The sequence below is a fragment of the Genypterus blacodes genome, unplaced genomic scaffold, assembly GCF_046128005.1.
Source record: "Genypterus blacodes isolate CSIRO-AG114 ecotype Tasmania unplaced genomic scaffold, CSIRO-AGI_Gbla_v1 ptg000022l_1, whole genome shotgun sequence".
In the NCBI taxonomy this organism is placed as follows: Eukaryota; Metazoa; Chordata; class Actinopteri; order Ophidiiformes; family Ophidiidae; genus Genypterus; species Genypterus blacodes.
In genome coordinates, this window is record NW_027466835.1 from 3,193,958 (window position 1) to 3,200,000 (window position 6,043).

The following is a 6,043-nucleotide window of genomic DNA, read 5'->3' on the forward strand; positions in this document are numbered from 1 at the left end:
GAGCACAGCCGACACCCCTCTACCCCCCCCCCCCCCCCCCACCCCCCCACCCTCTCTGCCATCTCTCTCTCTCCCTCTCTCTCTCTCTCTCTCTCTCCGTCATACTGAATTGAGTTGGAGTCATTACGTTGAAGAAAAATGGCCCGTGGATGTGGAGGAGGGGGTCTTTCTTCTTCTTCTTGCCCTCTCTCTCTCTGTCTTTCACCGAGCATCATTTCTCCTTATCCCTTTTGTCACGCATACATAATACCACCGTGCACACTCACACACGCACGCGCGCACGGTGGCCAACAAACTGCATCATATAGAAACAGCGTCTTACACTTAACAATTGATTTAGATGGGATTCGAACCAACAGGCGAGGAGATATCAGGTGAACTTACATTGGCGTTGTTCGACACTCTTCAAGATTATTATCGAATTTTACCACGCAACCATATGTCTCCACTTCTCCTCTTACACTGTTGCTTACTCTCACTTTACAGAATTTTAGGGCATCTGTGTCCTTCCTCTCTCTAATTTGATGATGAGTAGAAAACATTTGTATTTCTGACGTGAATTAGATCTTTTTGAATACAGGTGATGGCATGTTTTGGTATCAAGGTAAATAACCATTATCAAATACTCAATACAGCCATACCTCCTCAATATTTGTAAGCTACTTTAATGCTAGCAGGCCTTCAGAAACTTATTTTCAAACCGTTCGAAAAAGATTCTCTTGCAAAATTTCTCACGGACAAAAATCATGCGAATAAGAAGCGAGATTTTGTTTGAAGTTGTAGCCATGACTGCAGGAAGTTTGGTGGCATTTTCATTATTTAAAATAAATGTAATAAATAGACTAGAATTTAGCACAAAAAAAAATGTCATCAGTGCTTCTCTCTACTTCTATCAATGCTGTTCAAAGAATCAACGAGAGCCTGAAGGAAAAGACCAGCTCGAATGTAAACTGAGCCAGGCATTCATCATCCCGTGGAAAATCAGATAAGGAGTCATATTTTTGGGATAGTGAACCAGGAGTTTCTTTTGACAGGCTCGTGCTGATAAGACTGGAGAGAGGAAGCTCGCCTCAAAACATGGATTTGGGCTATTTAAATGGCTTCTGGCTCCATGCGTAAAACCACCACTTTACCATCACTTAACACACGCTTCTCTAGTATTATCTCGCTCCTTACCTATGACACTGTCTGCTGGGGAAATTCATTGCGCAAAATGTCATAAACATAACGCAAAACATAAAACTCAACAAAAGGTTGAATTTGTTTAAATAATAATAATAATTCCACTCTCTATTCTTTTGCTCATTTCAAACACAAAACACGCTAATAAATATGATCGTGAGGAGAGATGATGGAACACAAATGTTGGCCAAATGTTGGCCGGTGTGAACAAAGCGCACGACCGCACCTGCAGCTATGTTACGAAATACTTTCTGCAACAACCGCTTCAAACCAAGCCTACATCCATTTTTCCTTTCTTTCTTTCTACCCTTCGCTTCATCTCAGGCTCTGTAGTTCAAGCTGGAGTTGGGCGCGGGGTTGGGGTTGTGGGCGAGGGGGGGTGGGTTGCTTTTGTTACCGGGGAAGGGACGGGAAGGTCAGGCCTTCACCTCTCCTTAGCCCCCTGCTATCATCTCTGTCATCTCTCCCCCCTCTCCTCCCTCCCTCCCTCTTTCACATGAAGCCATTGGTCTTGACTAGCGCGAGCGACAGGCGAGGACGGAACTCACGCACGACGGTGAACTTATGACCATTCAACTCCGTGACCCTCCTGCTGTATGGACGAGATAGTAGCGCGGGACCTCTCACTAAGTTCTGCATCTCTGTCTATAATAACCGGAGATTCCTCCTCTGCTCCGCCGCAGGCAGGAAGACAGAGGGAGTAAAAGAGGAAAAAAAGAAGAAAAAACGTCTTAGTCCGTTTGCCAGTTCGATGTTTTGTGTTTTTGTGACGCAATGAGTGTGTTTGCATATCCGGTATCCGACCACCAACAGGAAGAAGAAACAGATTTATAGCGTTATTAGCGTCAAAAGAGAATCCGCAGAGTGACGCGTTTCGTTTTGATCAAACGTCAAACTAAAACAATCGTGACAGGTGTGTGTTTGAGCAGGGTGGGGGGTTGCAGGTTATCGGCAGTTAAAATTCAAATGATCGGGGAGCGTGCTGGCGCGCGGTGGGGCTCGCGCGGCTTCCTTGCTCTCCTCGCGCTGGTCTGAAGCGGGCTCTGCTGGCGGCGCGAGAGAGCTGCAGTGTCAGAGAAAACAGCCCCACCAAGCACACTGAATACAATCCTACTATCTACAAATTACGTAGGGCGAGAAAATATGAATATAAAAATAAATGAGTCCTGATACTAGTAGCATAAAAAAGACAAACAATCGAAGAAGGAACATTACTGTTACTATACTACTACTACTACTAATAATAATAATCATACTCGTCATCATCTTATTTTCCCAGCTAAAAACTGTAAAAAGTTACTGTACAAAGGTCGGTTATAATTATATTTTTCGACAAACATCAACAGGATATGTGACAGTGTATAACAGCAGACATGCACTGAACATGGCGCAAGCAGTAAAAACAAACACCACGCTCACCCATGACCTGAGCAGCTTTAAATATTTACAAGGTTATCTTATTGTCATAACCCGTCGCCAAGACAAACACAACCTATTCTGGTCTTATCTTGGATTTATTTCCAGCCTCATAGTGTGGGACCGATGGCCTCTATCAACTGCAAACACTGCAAAATAACGAGCCAATCTAAGTTTGATTTATTTAATTCCAGACAAATATTTGACAATTTAAGAATGGACTTAAGAATCAAATGTCGACGTTTTCTGACCCACACTCACTCACTTCCTTGGATTGATGAGGATTATGTTTTTATGTTTGTGTATTTCATTCTCAGTTCCGTGTTTCTTTTCATTTCTTTTAGCGGTTGAGTGAGAGAACGTCGCTTATTTACGTAGCCAGATTGATTCCGAGATTTGTTTGGCAAACTTCCCACTTGTGTTCTGACCCTAGAATCGGAACACTGTAAGTAAATAAAAACAAGCAGACTGCTCCCCTCCCCCGATGCAGGCGAGGTAAACAAACAGACTCGGGCGATTCTGTGCGATGACATTCTTCTCTTCAACCCGTTAAATAGCGAAATACGGTACAACCAGAGCATTTCATCATTTTAAAATGCTCATAATTAACATACAGGAAGAATTATGTTCGTATAATTTTGTAAGTTTGTAAATTTTGGTGGTTACGTCTTGGCAAATGAAGGCGTTTTTTTAGGGTTGTGGAAAAGTCTATGCATGGCAAAATTAGAGATAGTAGCTACAGCTGCATTCATTTCGAGACAAAACGTGGACATGACGGTAAATGTGTAAATGTAATTGTGCAGTTTATGACGGCATAATGACTGACATGGTTGACAGGGTTTAGCTGTCCTCTGGGAGCGTCTCACTTGTCCAGCCTGCATTCAATACGGAATGATCTTTTAGTTTTAGGGTGAATATGGTCGTATAGATTTCGTCTACACAACAGTCTCCTATTCCCAAACCACAATCCGGACCCTAAATACGAATTTGGCTTTTTGGGGATGCAGGTCGGACATGTCCTTGCTGATCCTCTTTTTGCCTGTCTGTCTGCGTGCCTGCTGCGTCCTCGGTGTCGGCGCATGCGCGGTAGTTGGCAGGCTCCTCGTGCCGCGCGCGGCTCGAGCCCGTCTGCTGACCTCTCTGTGACTCCTCTCCTCGTGCATTATGCATGAGGCATGGCAGCGCGGTTCACCCCTTTCAGCGCGCCGACTGCATTAACGCTGCGCAAATGGCTATTTAAACGTAAAGCAATCACGAAGATGCTGCAATGTTCTGCTGGCGGAATGAAGGGGAAATAGTCGAAAGGGTGTGTGTTTGTATGCGTGTGTGACAGGGAATAGGTTCTCCTTTGAATAGATTAGTTTTCACCCTCTATAGCGTCTATTGGGCTTCAACTTAGCACATAGCCAGAGTTTCACAAAAAGCACAGCAAATTCTCAAATTGAAGTCAAGCAAAAAAGCAGGAAAAGTGAAGGAAACATTTTACACACACACATACTGGATCTATTTTTCCCATGGCCTGGTCGTTCACTCTTTTCTCACTCGCAGCTCTCTCATGCCCTGCCAATAAACCCACCAAACACAACAAAACACACCCCACTCACTCCCACACACAAAGCAAACGAGCCTGTCTCTCTCTTTCCCTCTCCCCCTTCCTCTCTCTCTCTCACACACACACACACCTTGCAATCAGTGAAAAAAAAGGGCCAGTCCCATTAGTTACTCACCCCACTCATCATCACCAACACACAGACTGTAAAGCCAAACTCAGCGCCTCCTGACAGCCTCGACAGCTTCAAAGGAGCAGAAAGCCCGTACACATAATGCAGCTAATACACATATAATACACATAAAGCCGGCAGGAGTGGTTCTGCAGGCTGTAGCTGCCCTGTGTACATAAACGGGAAACAGATGAAACACACAGCCGAAACAAAGGAGTCCATACACAGCCTGCTGCTGCGCTCTCCCATGCCACAGCCTCTCACTTATTCCGACAAGAAAGGGAACTACGTTTGTGTGTCATGCGTGTCATGTCCCGTCCCAACAGTTTGTGTGTGTGTGTGTGTGTGTGTGTGTGTGTGTGTGTGTGTGTGTGTGTGTGTGTGTGTGTGTGTGTGTGTGTGTGTGTGTGTGTACGCGTGGTAACAGTAAAGGCATGGGGGGTGCTGGTGTGTGTATGTGTGTGTGTGTTGGTTCCTGTATCATCGTTAAAGTGAGGAAGTGGATGAAAAATGAAACGGGGAGTTTTTTCGCCTTCCTGTTTACTGAAATGAAGCTTCCTCAAGACCCCATGGAGGCTGATCCAGAGCACCCATGCACACACACACACACACACACACACACACACACACACACACACACACACACACACACACACACACACACACACACACACACACACACACACACACATACCTCCCGTGTGTGCATGGAAGGAAATGGGGGGTCTACAACACCGGAAATACAAGATTCATTTTTGTGTCACGCTAGACAAGAGGCAGGGTGGACAGAGGAGTCTGGCGGAACAACACACGTACACACACACACATGCACAAACCCCCAAATCCCAGCGAGGCACTGAGAAATACAATGAATTGTGCATGACACTACACTAAATTATTGTTAATATTGTTGTTGTTATACATTTATCGAACACACAAATCAATTTCCGAATAACAGAAACTGCAAAATAAATTCATATAATGATATCATATGTATATAAACTCCCACATTAGCTTCAACATGTTTCATGGTTTGTATCTAGATTTAAAACGTTAAGCGTACGAAACTGCTCAAACTTGAAAATATTGGCTTGTGCTATGAAGTTTTTCGCATTTTCAATAATTGACTAAAAACAAAGCCATCGCATTATAACCGTTCTTTCGAATGATTTTGTAAAAGCGCATTTGGTGATAGAATAATAAATAGCGTCTGGGAGAAGCTCTAAATAACATTCTTGTGAAGCTGGTGAAAAATCATTGTGATGGCGGAGGGCAACGCCAGGAATCCCCAGATTGGAAATGCATTGCGCAGAGCGGCTCCACATGTAAAGGAGAACATAATAAATGAGAGTTTGAGAGCAGAGAGGGAGTTCCTGCAGCACAATCCTCCTCTCTTATTAGTGGAGGGCAACTGTGTCATGGGCTAAGGAGAAGAAACACCAAATACAAGCAAGGACAGGCTGAATTTACAGAGCAGAAACAGGACACTTGCAACAACAAAAATAGGAAGATTCAGTGGATAATTTGAAAATGTAGTCAGGCAGATCAAATTTGAGATCAGATAAATGGTAGAACATTAACAGAGTAAAATATAATCCATTGGCGTTGTGGAGCAGACACAGGTATGGGATGTGACTGACTACGCAGATTACTACATCAGGATTTCCGAAATGTAGCTTTTCTTATAGGGAATTTTCACGCAGTTTAATCGAATCGAATGACGT